The sequence below is a fragment of the Xyrauchen texanus genome, chromosome 26 (genome assembly GCF_025860055.1).
Source record: "Xyrauchen texanus isolate HMW12.3.18 chromosome 26, RBS_HiC_50CHRs, whole genome shotgun sequence".
In the NCBI taxonomy this organism is placed as follows: Eukaryota; Metazoa; Chordata; class Actinopteri; order Cypriniformes; family Catostomidae; genus Xyrauchen; species Xyrauchen texanus.
Genome location: NC_068301.1, coordinates 1,293,905 through 1,300,903, shown reverse-complemented (window position 1 = coordinate 1,300,903; position 6,999 = coordinate 1,293,905). Strand labels below are relative to the sequence as shown.

The 6,999-nt window shown below is 36.2% G+C and overlaps 1 non-coding gene across 1 annotated transcript; it reads left to right on the top strand.

Annotated features, from left to right (window-relative positions):
• Positions 1 to 525: 525 nt before the first annotated feature.
• On the top strand, positions 526 to 716 carry LOC127620445 (U2 spliceosomal RNA). The gene has a single exon (XR_007967730.1). It is a non-coding gene; the product is annotated as a U2 spliceosomal RNA (small nuclear RNA).
• The last annotated feature ends 6,283 nt before the right edge of the window (positions 717 to 6,999 follow it).

Sequence of the window (6,999 nt, the reverse complement as noted above, 5' to 3'; positions counted from 1 at the left end):
TCAAATGTTTGTTGAAATAGTCGTTGAAAGGGTTTGCAGCTTTTCTCGTCGTCAGTGATTGTAGTTTGATGGCGCAGACGGACTTGCAGTTCCACATTTCACCACATGAGGGCGTCAAAGGAAATAAATGTGGCAAAAGCTTCATTTTCTCCTGTTGTTTTGTGAATCTGGTGTCAGAACATGAGCAGAGAGACTTTCCTGTGAAAAGCGGATTATTTTAGGATTATAAAGAGACTCTAAATAGTTTTATTATCCACAAACTCTGTTCTCGTGTTTGATTGGATGATGGAGAACTCATGATAACAGAGGGAGGAAAAATATCCGCAGTATTTTGAAGGTTTTTCGGCTTCTTATTGACGAGAATCTCAAAAGTCTTCACACAGTCTCTGAGTGGGGCTTTAATTTTGAAGTTTGTATTTGTAAGTAGTTTATAGTTTGAAATGGTCTGATATTATTATGAATAAGACCGTCAGTGAGATCTGTAGTTGTCTGAATGACTCCCTTTGCTCGGATCCTTATTTCGGTATCGCTTCTCGGCCTTTTGGCTAAGATCAAGTGTAGTATCTGTTCTTATCAGTTTAATATCTGATACGTCCCCTATCCGGGGACCATATATTAAATTGATTTTTGGATCAGGGAGATGGAATAGGGGCTTGCTCCGTCCACTCCACGCATCGACCTGGTATTGCAGTATCTCCAGGAACGGTGAACCTCCCTAAAACTGTCAAGAAAAGAACTGAATAATTGTGTATATGATGTATTAAAGATTGTGTAAAATTATTCTGAGATAAATACAGTTTAAATGTAATAAAATAGCATAAAAGTTTTATTCGTACGTCAATCAACCTTTCTCCCAATAAAGTTCTAGAGACTTTTGGACATTTCGTTTTTTGGTGCCTTTTCCCAAACAATGTTGGTCTGACCAGATTCTCACATATTTGATTCTGCCAATGTTACACTTTCAGTTTAAGACATTATTGTTTATTATAATGATAATAACAATAGACCCCATATCCTGTATATACCTTAAAAACATATTATTCTTTTTTATTAAATAATAAATATTCTCTATTTGTTGTAAGATGTGTGTCAATTATGTAGAAATGATTGTTTTATTTTGTGTATTTGTTCCCTTGGACATGTTCTTGTGTTATTGTAGTTCAAGTGTTAATAATAGAATAATAATTAAAATGTGTTTCCTGTTAAATGCATTGCTTTAGGTTTTGGCCATAATGGAGTTGGAGGTGAAGTTACTACTGATGCAACTTTATACTCTTTAATTTCATTTCTTTACTAAATCTTCAATAATCCAACCAAAGTTTCCTTTCCTTGTCCATGTTCCCAACATGCTTCTAACACCTCTTTGGTGGGATGCCGATCTGTGGGACCTTTTAAATGAGTTCAGTGTGACATTATTAATGGCATCTCACGCACCTGCAAACCAGAGTTCATATTCAGATCATATTCTTAATGCTTGAGTTTGTATTGTTTCTTCCCTGACTGAGTTATGATGATCTGTTCTACAAGCAGTCAAATACTGTTCTTATCATTGTTGTTTAAAAGCTTTTAAAGCCCCGTTCACTTCCTGAAACACATCTCATTACATTTAACAACCATTTTATTTATGTGTATTTATTCAACCATATTCCTAGAAATCTTCTGAAACTCTTTTTAATTCCTTATTATATAACTTCATTTTTAAATCTTTATTTATCTTTTAATTTGTAAAGAAGTTGGATTTAGTTTCTCTTCGGAGTATTTAAAGCTCCATTTATGGGACCATTTAATCTGAAGTATTTCTCATGGGAAGTTGCCGAATGACTCTCTGACGTGTCGTTCCACCCGGATTCTGCGGCACTTTTTACTGATTTTTCCAGCACAAAATGATTGAATTTGCTGCAGATTTTCTCAAATTTTGCAGTGCAATTTTTGGTATTTTTTTGTGTTCTTTTATAGTGAAAACACACAAATCATCAGGATAAACCTCTGTGATTGTGTTACTTACATTGTAAATGTAATTAACACGTAAATATAAAAATAAAAAAAACAGAATTACATACAAAAATAGCATAAATCTGAAACCTGTGGGGTGTTGGAAGACCCTTAATTATTTAATATCAAATGTTCCGCAATGCAAGAATCTTCTCTAAGTTTAAAATAGGCGTGCAATAAATCTGTAAACTAAAACATAAATGAGGATTCAATCATCGGCCGGTTTCAATTATTACATTGTCTGATATTGAACTCTGATAAACAAACAAATACAATTCGAGTTCATATATTTCAGCATTTATGTACAAATTTAAATTACACAAATGTTTCTAAAAAAAAATATGAAAATGGCAATTTTATATCATCTTATTAATGATGAACTCTTCTGCCACAAGAATGTAATGCACTTTAATTATCTGAATATTTTTTATTTTATATATATAATTTTTAAATATTTAAAGTTAACTAAATATAATTATATATTGATATAAATATGTATAATCATTATATATTGAATTATTGTTATATGAGGGGTTTTCTCAGCAAATATTTTATATGCGATTAATCGTGATTAATTAATCGGGACACCATGTAATTAATTTGATTAAAAATGTTAATCGATTGACAGCCCTATAGTATTAACATTTATTATCAGAATATAAGTATATCGCTATTTTCAGATTCGTTGGCTACTGTATTAACCCTTGTGCGGCCTTCTGGACATTTTTGTTCTATTATTGCTATTATTTTGCTAATCTTTTGTGTTAATGCCAAGGTTGAAGAATTTTGATATTTCAACCTCAGTTCCTATAATACATCTATAACACATCTATAACACACTGTGTACACACAATAGTTAATACTGCAATATTTGATCCTAGTGTCATTAAAGTATAAAATCATGAATTATATGATATTATTCTTTCATTCCGGAGTCCTGACTTCAACATTTACATGTTTAATATTTTCCACCAGATGGCGCCATTATTCTCATGTTTATCCTGTGGAGCAAATACAAACTTTTCCTCTATTCTCTGTTTACTGTATTATAGAGACCTGCAGGACAACTGAATACATGATGCAGAGAGTGAGAGTGAGAGTGAGAGAGAGAGTGAGAGAGTGAGTGTGTGTGAGTGAGTTGGTTTTTGTGATTTACGAGGATATTTTATATGAATACACGCAGCACTAAGCGGACATGTTGTATTATGAGGACAGGGCCAGTGTCCTCATAATTCGGACAATGTAGAAGTGCTTCTACAGGTAGAGAGAGCTCAAATCCCAAATTTCTCCAAAAGTCCCCAGTTACAAATTGCCTGTCTTTGTGTTAAGGCTGTGTATAGAGACAGCGCCCCTGTAGGTGGGACTGTGCTACTGCACCTCCTCATTATTATTCACATTTGTGTATGGAATCGCAGCTTTTGATTGGCTGACCGCCAAAAGTCCTCATAATTTCGGGCTTTGTCAAACCACTGTGTTAAGGCCCATTCACACCAAGGACGATAACAACAAAGATATAGTTCTAAAATCATTCTATGAAATATAAAGGAGTCCACACCACAACTATAACAATAACAGCACAGAGAAACAATATCGCTGGAATCACTTTCAGAATGATTAAACTGATAGAAATTAATTTAATCAAAAGAAAAATAACAACACCGCGCCTTTTTTGATGACCCCTCTTCTCCCGTGTGACCCGAGCCACTCCCTGCGGCGAGACGTCAGATAAGACTAATGATTAAACTCAACGCACACAGCTACTCTTCAAATCTAAAACTGTTTTAGCAAAGTTTATTTTACATTGGTTATAAAGTTTGAAATATTCTACAGATAATTTGACGATTGTGAAATTAATTAGCATTAGCAGTTTATCAAGCTAGCTTGTCAGCATTTATCTTGCGTTTCCTCTCAACGGGTGAGAAATTAACAATTTATGATTGAAGATTTATTGTTTTTGTCATTATATAACAGTACAAATTCTGTAATGTTTTCATGCTTTACCTACAAGTCAGACAAATAAAGATAATTAATAACCAAACAGCTCGTAGTTTGCTTAATTTTAGTGGAAAAGTTACTGGCTGGTTAAATAACTCGTGCCGTTATTGCCAGATTGAGATCACATTTATTTGGAGATTTGGGCGGTGTGATGATGTGGTGAACTTCATGTTTCTCAGGGCGCACTGCTTTTGCTGTTCATTTGTAAACTAGTTGTCTAGTGTGCCTGTGGCCGACCAGATCCCGAATCGGTAACAACTGGTAACAATTATTTTAACGCTTTCATAACTGTAACTTTAATCAGTGTTGTCCTTGTTCCTTAGTCTGTCCCATCTTTTTTACACTGCTGTTAGTTATTAGTAATGCTGCTGTGGTTGTCTGTAGAGGTTTCACCGATATAAACACATAGTCTGTACATGTTTTCCATATGTTTCTCTTTACAGACAGTCACAATGGGGTTGAGAAAGAGACAAGCGCCATGTTTCAAATTGATTTAGTTAAAAATACTAAACACAAATGTCCAAAATGTTTTTCCTGTTTCACTGGTACTGTTTACTACGGGCATGTAAATGGTACATAATTATCACTGTTGTTAATATTTCCACCCTCTATAACAAATATAAGTATAAACTCATAGTTGATTGGGTCAGTAATGTCTAAACATATGTTGTAAAGTGACTAAAAACATCATCGTGCCTTTGCAGGAGATGGCACCAACAAGGTCCCGGAGGGCCAAACTAAAACCAAAAGATGAAGCTGCATATTTTTCATCCATGTTCAAAGATAAGGATGGATATGAAATAAAATGCATTCATTCAAAGGTGAGTAACACAGGCCTATGTTTAAGTATGTTTTAAACTTTGCCCTTTTTCCTGACTAATCGGTTCTTCGTTAGGTCGAGGAGTGTTCAGCTGTCGCCACTTTCAAAAGGGAGAAGTCCAAACTAAACCACAATATGAAAGAAGGCACAGAGTCACCGCACGGCACTCCAAGTCTTTTTGTTTGAATTGCAGTTATGGTATGTACATTGCTGTACTTCATTTACAATGTCTTGCAAATGTACAAAGTTGTAGGTCACCTAGAGATACAAACTCTGCATTTTCTGACTCCATGCAAGTAGAAGTAGCAGTAGTGGTAAACTAGGATGAAAACATGATTATTTAATAATTCAGTGAAACTTGCATTTACGTATTGTGTGATTCAGTCAGTGTTATTACACCTTGTAGTTAGCATTGTGTTCTTGCTGTTTCAGGGTTGATGCTGCCAAAGAAGATGGCTCTTTAGGGAGATTGTCAACGATGATCATGTGAACCCCAACAGCAAAATGAAAACAATCACAGTGGACAGAAAGCCCCATCTGTGCTTTTTTGAAATAATGGACATCAATCCTGGGGAAGAGATTACGTATAACTTTGGGGATTCTGACTGGCCATGGAGAAGCAAGGTATTATCATGTACTGCCTTGGTGTCCAAAATTAATGTTCAGTAATCAAACTTTTTTTCCCCCCACAAGATCACAACAACATCTGATCCTCAGCTGACACTTTATGACAACGCTCAACGGGTACATTGCCAATTCTTGAATTGTCAAAGACGTATTGATTTTTAATTCCAATCAGACTTTTAGAATAGATGGATTGTGATAAGAAATGTTTTATTTCCATTTGCTCACGTATTTCTTATACAGCGGTACAGATGATCTCTTGCCACTCTGTTTACAAATGTCTTTTTTTTGTTTTCATTTTTAAATAAGTTCAGTTTACCAAGAACAAGCAATAAGTTGTTCATCGTGAGATGCTTGCTTCATATTTCACAGGTGACTTCTGAGACAGAACAACAGTCGAATGGTTTGCTCCGCTGTGCAGTAGAGGATGGAACAGAGAAGGTAATCGTCTTTGAAGTGTATGTCTGCAGCCTGGAATGGTATTGACCAGTGTAAGGGAATCTTGCTCCTGCAGAGCCACCGTCCTGCAGAGTTCAGGTCCTACCTAATTAAACACTGCTGCTACATTAAGTGATTGGCTATTCAGAAATTATACCAGATAAAGCAAAATATCATAAAAACAAATAATCATTCACTTCTTAGTATTATTTTTAAAAATTGTATTTGATATTATGACAGGCCAGTCATTTGTTGCTTTGTAATGGTCATGTTTACATTATCTAGACATGCACACATGCTAAGCAGTTAGCCTATATTTACCCTGGTTCATAAGTATTTTGTGAAGTCTGTGCACTGCACTGTGACTGCCAGTTAAACACTGCCACTGCATTGTGACTGCCGGTTAAAAAGTTGCCACTGCATTGTGACTGCCGGTTAAACACTGTCACTGCATTGTGACTGCCGGTTAAACACTTGCCACTGCATTGTGACTGCCAGTTAAACACTGTCACTGCATTGTGACTGCCGGTTAAACACTGTCACTGCATTGTGACTGCCGGTTAAAACTGACTCCTAGTTAAACACTCTCACTTCATTGTGACTGCCGGTTAAACACTTGCCACTGCATTGTGACTGCCAGTTAAACACTGTCACTGCATTGTGACTGCCAGTTAAACACTGTCACTGCATTGTGACTGCCGGTTAAAACTGACTCCTAGTTAAACACTCTCACTTCATTGTGACTGCCGGTTAAACACACTCACTTCATTTTGACTGCTGGTTAAACACTGTGACTGCCAGTTAAACACTGCCACTGCATTGTGACTGCCAGTTAAACACTCTCACTTCATTGTAACTGCCAGTTAAACACTGTGACTGCCAGTTAAACACTGTGACTGCCAGTTAAACACTGCCACTGCATTGTGACTGCCAGTTAAACACTCTCACTTCATTGTGACTGCCGGTTAAACACTGTGACTGCCAGTTAAACACTGCCACTGCATTGTGACTGCCGGTTAAACACTGTCACTGCATTGTGACTGCCGGTTAAACACTGCCACTGCATTGTGACTGCCGGTTAAACACTGCCACTGCATTGTGACTGCCGGTTAAACACTGTCACTGCATTG